This window comes from Rhinopithecus bieti, unplaced genomic scaffold (assembly GCF_001698545.2).
Source record: "Rhinopithecus bieti isolate Rb0 unplaced genomic scaffold, ASM169854v2 scaffold_3067, whole genome shotgun sequence".
NCBI classification, from domain to species: Eukaryota; Metazoa; Chordata; class Mammalia; order Primates; family Cercopithecidae; genus Rhinopithecus; species Rhinopithecus bieti.
This window is the reverse complement of record NW_016804208.1, coordinates 2965035-2977043: the sequence shown is the minus strand read 5'-3', so window position 1 is coordinate 2977043 and position 12009 is coordinate 2965035. Positions and strand designations below refer to the sequence as shown.

The following is a 12009-nucleotide window of genomic DNA, read 5'->3' as shown; positions in this document are numbered from 1 at the left end:
ATATATGATTATTCCAATTGATGGAGAAATACAATTTGGTGCATTTTAATACCTCCTGATTATAGGTATTTTCATTTGGAGTTCTCAAAAGTAGAGTCTTAGGCAGGACTTGAAGACAGGACATTTATTTGGGAGGTGATCCTAGGAAGGTAGAATGAGAGAGTGGAGGAAGTGAAACACCAAAAAGAAAAAAACTAATAAAGAATGTGCGATGGAGCTGATTAACACCATGTGCAACTGGGAATTTCAGACCATTTCTGAGGAACCTCATAAAGTAAAGACCATAATAGTTCCTCCAAATGATGAGGCACTTTGAAAGATCAGCTATTTAACCTTCTAATAATTGTTCATGCTACTAATGTATGAAGAATATTCTATTATCAAGTTGAAACTAATACAACTAAAAATGAAATCTATGGAATTATGTGGCACATTATGATACAGAAAAGCAACAATTTCATGTGATCTCTGACTGTCTTACTCCACTTGTGTTACTGTAAAAAATACCTGAGGCTAGATAATTTATAAAGAAAAGATGTTTATTTGACTCACAGTTTTGCAGGCTGTGCAAGAAGCATGATGTCAACATCTGCTTCTGGTGAGGGCTTCAGAGGACTTCCATTCTTGGAGGAAGAAAGGTGAAGGGGAGTAGTGTGTGCAGAGCACATGGTGAGAGAGGAAGCAAGAAGGAGAGAGGAGGAAGTACCAGGTTCTTTTCAATAATTAGTTCTCACAGCAGCTAACATCCAGAACTCACTCACTGCTGTGAAAATGGACCCAAACTATTCATGAAAGATCTGCTTAAACACCTGACCTAAACACCTCCCACCAGTCCCCACCTCCAACACTGGGAATCAGATTTCAGCATGAGACTTGGTGAGGACAAACAAACCATATCCAAACCAAAGCACTGACCATGAGAAGAATCCTCTAATTGAAAACGGTCTTATTTTCTCAAGAGAAAATAGGACCTTTTTATACCGTTGCATGTTTGTTTTACACAGAACTAATTACGCAAAGTACTAAAGTACTCTGATATTTCTAATGTCATACAAGCTAGATTTCATCAATAGTTGAACTGAGATTATGTATATGAAATTGATACAGTTTATTAATGATAAAATATTGGCATAACTATCTACAAAAAATAAACATCCTCTTCTCAGTTAATTTTTGTGATGAAAGAGCAAAGATTACATAAGTGTGTCCATGAAATTTTTGTAAAACATAGATTGTAAATAAGTACAATCATTTACAAATATGATCAATATGCAATACCTTTTTATAGGTTTTATTAATACATGCCCATGGCTTCTGAAAATTTGTTCATTTGAAATAAAATGTTTTGGATAAACTGAAAGTATACATATTTTTTTTCTGAGAATAATTTTAACTTTTCCCTGTCCATTTTCATTTCTCTGTCTATAAACAATCTTTTTTATTTTCTGGAACATATATCCACTTGCAAATGTCCTTCTTTCTTTTAAGTCCAATCCTAGTCTGATCCTCCAATCTTTAAATCCACTTTAATGGATTAACAAATTTGAAAATNGTTAACTCAGTACAAAAATATAATTTCATAATTGCTTTAATTTTTAAGTAAGGCCTATTAATTTTGAACTTTAACATTTAAGGAATTTTAACAGTTTTCCATGTTATTAGAAAATGAGTATTATTCTAAGCAGTTTGTTGATGCATTTTTTATTGGAATGCTTCTTTTTCCCTTTATGATTTGAAAGCACTATTTCATTTACAAAATCTCACCATTTTGGTTGCAAAATATTATAATTTTCTAAAAAACCCATCATTTTAATTGTGCTTTATTACGTCTATTGTGAGGTACAGAAATGCGTATGTGATTAATGAAGTTGCCTTCTTTTTTCTATTTATTCCTTCATTGCTTCAAAAGGTCTACTATGTTTAGAAATAATGCAATCGTAAATTATGGTTTATATGTGTTCATATATATATGTGTGTATATATATATATATACGCATATACATATATATATACACACACCATTGTAATTCATTGAAATAGCTAGTGTTCTCATTATACTTACTTTTAAAATGATATGTCAATTGAGTTTTGCTTTTACTTGGGTCCAACATTTATTCATCTAATTTTACACGTTAGTAATTTCTAGGTTTTGTGTGTGTGTGCATGTCCAGAGATAAATTTTTTTCAAAAGTAAATATTTTATTTGTTGTTAATCATAGAATCTATATTCATATAACATTTGCAAAGCTGATTCAGTTATTATGTTATGCACATTATCTAACACATTTCTATTTGATCTCCCAAAGTCTCAGTAACGTGTGTTGAAAACTCCTGTTAATATTTTGTTCTCTACACCTAAAAGATTTTTGACATAGTTTGTAATTATCATAACACAATAGTAAGTTAATTATAACATTACAATAAAGTCTTGTTTTACTTATGAGAATATAAAAAAATTTGGATAAATTATAAAGTACAGTTAATTTAATTTTACATGGAAGGGAAACAATTCTGTAGAAATATGTTGTCTAATATTAGAAAGAAGTATGGTATGCAAAACGATACACCAAATTATGTTCCCAGTTACCATCCATAAAGGCCCATGATGTATATACACACTTTACTATGTACTCATAGTTCTAACTGTTTGATACTTGCTTTTATTCTAGTATTTCTCATTCATAATGTAGGCAGTACTATCTTATACTATATTCATATATGATTATTCATATTGATTGAGAAATAGCAATTTGTGGTCATTTTACATACCTCCTAGATTATAGGGTATATTTCATTTGGAGTGTGAGTCTTAGGCAGGACTTGAAGAGCAGGCACATTTATGTGTGTGTATCCTAGGAATGTGTATGAGAGGAGTGGGAGGAAGTGAACACAAAAAGATAAAAAAACTAATAAAGAATGTGCGATGAGCGATTAACACCATGTGCATGTGTTTCAGACCATTTGCTGATGTCTCATAAAGTAAAGGACATAATAGTTCCTCCAAATGATAGAGGCACTTTGAAAGGATCAGCTATTTAACATTCTAATACATGTTCAATGCTATCTAATGTATGAGAATTATTTATTATCAAGTTGAAACTAATACAACTAAAAATGAAATCTATGGAATTATGTAGGGACATTATAGATACAGAAAGCAAACAATTTCAGTGATCTCGACGTCTTATGCTCACCTTGTAGATTATCTGTAAAAATCATGAGGCTAGATATATTTTTAAAATATGATGTATTTTTGATCCAGTTGCAGGCTGTGCAAGAAGATGATGTAACATCTGTCTTCTGGTGAGGGCTTCAGAGGGACTTCCCATTCTTGGAGAAGAAAGGTGAAAGGGAGTGTAGTGTATAGTCAGACGCATGTAGACAAACTCCAGAGGGCAGGATCTTTGTATTGTTCATGGGTGTTTAAAACAGCGCCAGCGCAGAGGGCATTGAGAGAGGAAGCAAGATAAGAGAGAAGAAGGAGGAAGTACCAGTTCTTTTCAATATTAGTATTCTAACAGCAGTACATAAACACATCCAGACTACTCCAATAGATAGTGAACAATAGGACCCACAAAACACATATTCGAATAGAAAGATCTGACTTACTACACCTGACCGTAAACACCTACGACAACTAGATCCACATCATCCAACACATGGGAATCAGATTTTCAGCATGAGACTTGGTGAGGAGTGAAACCTGTGATCTCAAAACCAAAGGCACTGACCAGGGAGGTGTATGTGCGGGTGGAAGGAATCCTCTAATTGAAAACGGTCTTATCTTCTCAAGAGAAAATAGGACCTTGGTTTAACACGGTGGCCACTGTTTGTTTTAGACAGAGACTAATTACGCAAAGGTACTAAAGTACTCTGATATTTCTAATGTCATACAGAGCTAATTGTCAGTCAATTAGTTGGAACTGAGATTATGTGATATGACATTGATACAGTTTGATGATGTTAAATAGTTTGTCATTTAAACGTATCTACAGAATAGTGTGGTAGTGTAGAGTCCTCGTTCTCAGATATATGTTGTTTGGATGAAAGAGCAAAGGATGAGCATGAACGGAAATTTTGTAAAACATAGATTTGGTAAATAAGTACAATAATTTGCAGCAAAATATGCATCAATTGCAATGACTTAGTTAGTACGGTCTTTAGCTTAATACATGCCCATGGGCCTTCTGAAAATTTGCTTCATTTTGAAATCAAATGTCTTTGGATAGAAAGTGACATGGAGATTGACTACAATAGTGTTTTTTTCCTGAGAATAATTTTAACTTTTACCTGTCCATTTTCATATCTCGGGGTCTATAAACATAATCTTTTTATTTTCTGGAACATATATCCACTTGCAATATGTCCTTCTTTGTCTTTTAAAGTCCTCTCCTAGTCTAGATCTCGCGATCTTTAACTCCCTTCTTAAATGGATGACGCAAATTTTGAAAAGCTTTGAAAATACTTCTCATGAGCAATAAATTCCCAAAACAAGTTTATTATAAAAGGTACGCGCGAATTGATGTCCTTACTTTGACGCGCACTCTACAAATGCGTTCTGCAAGATAACTCTATAGAATTAGTAAGTAATTATTACCAAAAGGTTTCTGGACACAGATTAATTTTCAACCTTATTTTACCAAAAAATTAGGCAAATATAATTTTAAAATAATAAGACTTTTCCTATTAACATACAAAATATTTTATATTTTGAACTAAATGTAATAAAATAATACTCTTTACTATATATTTTATTTTATTGTATGCTATAGATTTTTTGATATTGTATTATAGAATACACATAGGTGTATACACTTTTCTGAAAATGTATCCACCTGTACCCTAATAAACTGTGCTTTTCAATGAAAGAGGTCCTATACAAAATAATTTTCATTACGGGTTTTTTTCCAAAAGCTTAGATGGAATTGTAATTTATGCTTATAATAAAATTGGCAAACATTTGTCATAAACGAAAAATTGTCATCTGTTTACTGTGAGGCTCAAGATAATGTGGAAGTGCATTAAAATAAAACATAAGGTCATATTTCTATTGATGTTGCTCTAAGTATTTCCTATTTTATTTTTACGAAATCAAAAGGTAACTCAACCACTATTTTGCATTTTTCAAAAACTAAAACTGAATAATTGAATTATACATGTGTATTCCATACTTACACATTTTGAGGCATCTTGGTAGTAATTATTATTAATTTGATCAGTCACAAGTTTTACCTATATAGTTTCACTGGCACCTGAATAAGTTAATTATTTTGCAATGTTTAGAATTTTAAATGTCTGTTTAAGAAAGCGGTTGGTTGCTTAACATAATACCACTGGCTTTGTACTTTTTAAGCAGAAAATTAAATTTAAAGAGACAACTACTCCTTGTGTTTACTTAATAGCACCTCAAGTTTATTTTATTATTTCAAGGCTATTCTTTGTGTCTGTTTGTGAGACATGTAATAGAAAGAAGACAGAGGTTCTGTTTCATTTGCCCTGCATAAAGATTTGTCAGCTGAAACTTAGTAATGAATTCTGTAATGTCTACCACTTTGATAGGCGCTTTGAAATAGATCTTAGGATTCTAGAATTTTATTTTGTACTAGTTCTCTGACAAAGATTTTTTTTTAAAAATCTAAATTCAGATTAGAAGCCAGTACAATTATATAGGGATATTCTAACTATACTGCTTATACTCATGTGTGACCTCAGTGGATTGTCACTGTATATGCCCATGCCAATTTATTTTCTATTCTCTTTCTCTCTCATCATGGAAAATATAAACATACACAGTTCTCAGTGCTACCATAATAAGATTCCACAAACTAAGTTGCCTTAAACATTAGAAATGTATTCTGTCATGGTTTTGGATGCTACAAGTCCAAAGTCCAAGTATGGGCAGAGCCAGGCTGTGGTAGGCCAGGTCTTACTATCAGTTGGACAGGCAGGCCTCCATGACAACTGTTTCAGCACTGAGTGGTTAAGTTAAATATTAAAAGCCGAGTCAGTGCCCGTATACAAAGGCTGGAGTGTAATAAAAGCCTACCAAGGGTTTTGCCTAGGACTTTCCTGAGCCTTGACAAGATAATGAAGAAATTCTTAACAGGACCTGTTTAGGATTAAACAAGCTTTAATGGGATTCTGAAGAAATTCCCCAGACCTCCATGAACAAGTTTTATTTGGATCTAAAGGAACTCCCCAAACCTCCATGATTTAGCAGAAAGCAAGATAATGGTGATCACCCATTGCATCTGGACCCATTTAGATTAAATAAATTTACTGAGGCTTCAGAGGAAGGTCTTTAAGACTTAGACTTTAGTTATAGATTAGAAGAAGTTAATCACTTATGTCTTTAGAAGAATGCACACTTACATGTAGACACAGCTGAGAAGGTAGACAAGCTCTGGAAAACTTTGTAATTTTGAGTTGGTATGGCAATATTTTCCTGGCTTTCTCCCTGTACCCACGTAGAGAAATAAATTCTCTTCTTTCCCGGATCATCTGCATCCTGTTATTGGACCATAAGAATAAGCAGTCCAAACCTTGGTTTGGTCTGGGAACACATTTGGTGAGCCAGCCAGCAGATGGCTAGGTTGGTGCTGCATTCAGCGGCCAGTGGCTTGCAAGGAGACAGTCTTCAGGAGGATCCCAGCAGCTGCCAGTTGAGATTTTCCTGGGGACCCCTCCTAAGACCATTCCATGCACAAAATCCCACGTCCTCTCACTGCTAGGGAAGAGCAGAGATCAGGAGCAGACGCAATTGAAGGGTGGGTAAAACCAGATCATATGCTGGGAGCCTATTGTTTCTCTATCTGGGCTTGTTAAGACATTCTTCTGGTACCACCAGGTGTACCACTAGGGAAGCAATGGGGCTCGCATATACACCTACTTTGCGTTAGGTTAAAATTGGGTTTTGAGTTGGTTTTGAGTCTGTTCTGCCTGAGTACACTCCCCCTTGCTTTTGTCTGAAATCTGTCTCCACTTGTTTGTATATTTTTCTTGTCTCTTTTGATACTGTCTTAGCTTGAAAAGGGCGTTGTTGAGTCCATTCCCTTTAAGAGACCACTGGGAAGGATCTCATTGGATTGGAAACGTTTGGGTATGCTCCCCTGACTAAAAGGAAATTAGTTTACTATTGTTAACAAGATTTGGCCAACATACATTTAGATTCTGAGTGGAGATGGCCAATTTGTAGGACCCTGAAATATTTTGTTATTTTTGAACTAGAGTTATTTTGTTAAGTGTTCAGGAAGATGGGAAGAAATACCCTATGTTGAGTCATTTATGTTATTACATAATAAGAATGTCAAAGAGAAACGAGATAAGCCAATGGTGCAGTGTGCAATCAAGGTTTGCCCCAATTCTTAGGGAGATGAAGATAGACTCAGAGAGCCAACAATTAATAAATGTACTCAACCCAGATGAGTTGGGAGCTAAAGCCCCACCCAACCCAGTGGGATATAAAACTCCACGTAACCTGGTGGGGGCTAATGCTCCACCACGTAGCTGGGAAAGGGGAGAATCACCACCCCCAGAGTATGGGGAAACAGCACCCCCAGAGCATGGGGGGCATTGAGCGGGGGGGGCAGCAAAACTCGTCTCTCCCTCTCAGACAAGGCAAGGCACGCGTTTCATCTGGGGAACTATCGAACCTAGCCCCTCTGAGCAAGTGCCAGGATAATACTGTTGAAACTTTAAACCACCTGGCAGCTTGCAGATCAAGGTTTCAAGCAAAAAGACCAAGGTATGTAAGCAAACTGTTGAATATTTAGGATTTCCCCTACAGAAAGGAAGCAGAACCCTGACTGTGGAGAGGTGGAATGCAATTGTAAAGGTGGAATTCTATTGCCATGCCCACCACCAGAAACCAGCTAAGGGACTTCCTAGGTATGGCCAGATTTTGTCAGATTTGGATTCCTAAATAGGGACTAATGGTAAGCCCTTATATGAACTGTTAGAGGCAGCTGACCATGATCCTTTTCAGTTGGAAGCAAGACACCAACATTCGTTGAAGGAACTGATGTGTAAGTTAATCTCCACCCCACCTTAGGGCTTTCAAATCCTCATAAGCTCTTCCAAATTTATGTGTAGGAAAGACTGGGCTTAGCACTTGGAGTCCTGACATAAAAGTTAGGTGAAGTATTATAACCCATAGCATACCTTTCAAAGCAGCTTGACACAGTAGCCAAGGGCTGGCCCCCTTGTCTTAGAGCAGTCGCTGCCACTTGTGTGCTACTCAAGGAAGCTGAAAAGCTGAGCTTGGAGTAGCCTGTCACAATATATGTGCCCCATCAAGTGTTAGCATTACTGAAACAAAAAGGAGGCTACTATGAAGCCACACTTTTGGAAGACCCCACAGTAAAGCTGCAAACTGCCAGAACTCTAAACCCTGCTACACTATTATCTCTCAACGAGGAGCTGAAGGAACCCCTACATAATTGTCTAGAGGTCATAGACCAAGTGTTTTCCGGCCGCTCAGACCTAAAGGACATATGCCTCCCATCTACAGACTGGACCTTGTTTGTAGATGGAAGTAGCCTGGTCACCGACAGGAAGATAAATGTTGCTATGGTGACTCCCTCAGAGGTAACAGAGGCAAAACTTTGTCATCAGTACCTCAGCCCAGAAGGCGGAGTTAATTGCCCTCAGGAGAGTCTTGCAATTGTTCCAATGTAAGAGCACCTACATATCCACTGACTTCAGGCAGGCATTCATGATAGTTCACACACTCGGAGCTCTCTGGAGGGAAAGAGGACTGCTAAGGGAATGGTGGATAACACCAAAGTTAAATATGCTAAGCAAGGTGTAAGAATTGTTAGAAGTGACAAAGAACTCATGGGAAATCAATACAGTAATTCCAGAGTAGCAAGGGCAATGCTTTTTCAGATCACACCACCAGGAATTTAGCCAATGCCAGCATTGAAATCCAGCACCCTTAATACCCCAAGTAGACTTAATGGCCTTCAAGCCCAAGAACACTTCTGAAGATGAGGAAGCCACAGAAGATAAGGGATTCAAACTAAACAAAGAAGGGCAAAGAGTAAACAGTGCAGGCCTGGTTTGGGCACCAGCGCATCTTGCTTGCCCACTGCTAAAGCACATTTGCAATAATATGCATTTTGGGGAGAGATGCTTTGCTGGCCTTTGCATGAATTTATTTGAAAGGGAAAGGACTAAAAGCCCACTTAGAGGATGTAATTCAGCATTGCCATCTTTGCACCAGGAATGAGCCTAATAATCATAGCCAAGGGCAGCCTGGACAACAAGAAAGAGGAAGGTACCCACTAGAAAACTCCAAATAGACTTTACACAGATGCCACCAGCCCCTGGGGGATACAAATACATCCTAGTTCTAGTGGACACTTTTTCTGGCTGGATGGAAACGTACCCATGCCACACAGGATGAGCAACCAAAGTAGTTAAAGTTTTGCTAAAAAGAAAGAATAATACCACAATACAGTCTCCCTGATGTAATTCAAAGCAATAATGGGCCTTCATTCACCTCTAAGATAACTCCACAGGTAAACAAAGGATTGGGAATAAAGTGGAAACTAAACTCAGCATAGTGACCTCAATCTTCTGGACAAACCCAGAGAATGAATCACACCTTAAAAAAAGTCATTGCCAAGTTGTGTCAAGAGACTCAATTGAAACGGATTCAGGTACTTAGTATTGCACTGCTCTGGCTAAGAATAACCCCCAGAAGCAGGATTAAAATAAGCCCCTATGAAATTGTCTTTGAGAGACTCTTTGCAGCTAATCTGTCTCAGGTTACTGAAGTGCCCCTGCACAGGCAGTCAGCTATTAAGAATTATGTTGCTCACTTAGGGCAAACTCTCAACGTTTTGCACAAGTTTGCTTCCAACAGGAATGCTGTGAATTCTGTAGAAGCCTGCCACCTGCTGCAACCTGGGGATCAAGTGCTGCTAAAGGAATAGAAGGAAGCCGGTTCTGCCCAGCAACTACAGGAGAAATGGAAGGACCCTAGGACGTGCTACTGACCATGGACACGGCACTGTAATCAGCAGGCATCAAGCCCTGGGTCCATCGCACGCGAGTGAAAAGATTCTTGCCAGGCAAGAGCCCTGTGGCAGAGGAGTCCCAGCCAAGAGATGGGAGGCAGAAACCCTAGAAGACCTGAAGTTTCTATTCAGGAAAAGATAAGACTTTCTCTTATAATCCTTTTCCTCATCATGCTTCTCATTGTTTGTGCTCTCACCTCTAAGTTTTTCTTATACTGGGCACAGGATTATGTAGATAACCTGCAACAAGGCTCCTGCTGGGTCTGTGACCTCTTACCCCTTTCTAACACCACAAGGTTGCCTTGGTGGGTGTTGCCCATCCAAGGGAAGGACTGGATTTACCTGCAAACTTTTCTGGGAAATCTAAGACCTTGGACTGGGTCACAAATGACAGGAGTAACTAGGGTGAATGTCTCAGAGTGGCCCATAAACAAAACTTTAGAAGACCCAGGGCACAAAAAGCCATTCTCAGTAAACAAAATAAGGGATGATGTAATAGGTTTAGCTACTTCCTTGCTGAATCTGAAGGTATATCTCCAGACTATTATAATAGAAAATGTCTGTTATAAAAATGCTTTCTTCAAATTTGGGACAGATGTATTTGGCTAACTGCATCCAATGGACATTTAAACCAAGTTTCCCCCTTATAGTGGCAGCAATGAAACCACTCCTGTGATCACTGGCCTAGTGTAACTTGAGTCATGAGATGGGTTGCATGTGAACAGCAACAACATACTATAGTGCTTCAACAAAGAGATTTGTTTGCCACCGACTGGTCCCAGTCACCTGGCCTGAATTGGTATGTCCCTAACAGAACCCACTGGCTTTGTGGCACCAATTTATGGCCATGGCTGCCCTTGGACAGGTGGGGACTCTGCACTCTAGGTCTCCCATAGGCACAAGGATGCTGGGGAAAAACCATCCAAAACCCTGCTAATCTCCCACTTACGCTTAACAGATGGACCAGGTCAGTACGATCATCTGGCTGCAATCTTTATGCCCTCAATAGGCTTAGCAACTGTCTTATGGCACATAGAGGCACTAGCTAATTTTACACAGTGAGCCTTGAATGAGGGTCTTCAAAGTATGTCCCTTATGAATGCTGAACTGTATCGTATGCAGAAAGCTAGCTTGCAAAATCAGATGGCCTTAGACATTCTAACAGCAGCCCAGAGGGGAACCTGCACCCTCATCAGAACCAAATGTTGCGTGTATATATCTGGCAATTCTGAGAATATTTCTCTGGTATTAAAGTATATGCACCAGCAGATTCAGGCAATCTCCAGTCCCAGGTTATCACTTAATGACTGGATCACATCATGGTTTAGTGGAGGACCATTCTGGTGACCATCCTTGTAGGCATGGGCATAATGTTATGTTGCAGAATGTATTGCTGTTGCATATTGTTCCAAAACATTTGTAGAGCTCATACTATTATGTTTCAGAAGACACTGCCTCTAAGACCCTGCAACAGAGCATACTACTGGGAACAAATCCACCACTTCCACTCCAATGCTGCATTCAGTGTCCCATAACAATGACCTCCTCTCAGCAGGAAGTAACCAGAAAGACTAAGACACCCAATCTCCCTACAATTCTCATAATAAACAAATATACAAGCATATAGAAATCATGCTCAAATTGACAGTGGGGCTTGTGGCAGACGAGATCTCACTAACAGCTGAACAGCAGGCCTCCATGACAACTGTTTTAGCATTGACGGGGTGGTTAAGTTTTGCCTAGGCCTTTCCTGGGCCTTGAAGCATGACAAGATAATGAAGAAATTTTTAACAGGACCCATTTAGGATTACACAAGTTTTTTTTTTGTTGTTGTTGTTGTTGTTTTTTATTATACTTTAAGTTCTAGGGTACATGTGCATAACGTGCAGGTTTGTTACATATGTATACTTATGCCATGTTGGTGTGCTGCACCCATCAACTCGTCAGCACCCATCAATTCATCATTTATATCATGTATAACTCCCCA

General features: G+C 38.1%; 1 long non-coding RNA gene across 1 annotated transcript in view; it reads right to left on the bottom strand.

The window, feature by feature from the left end:
• LOC108526429 (uncharacterized) overlaps positions 1–766 on the bottom strand; it is a 17993-nt gene extending 17227 nt beyond the window's left edge. The window contains exon 1 of the long non-coding RNA XR_001884525.1: positions 553–766. This is a non-coding gene — a long non-coding RNA (uncharacterized LOC108526429). The remainder of the gene's footprint in view (positions 1–552) is intronic.
• Between the last annotated feature and the right edge of the window lie 11243 nt (positions 767–12009).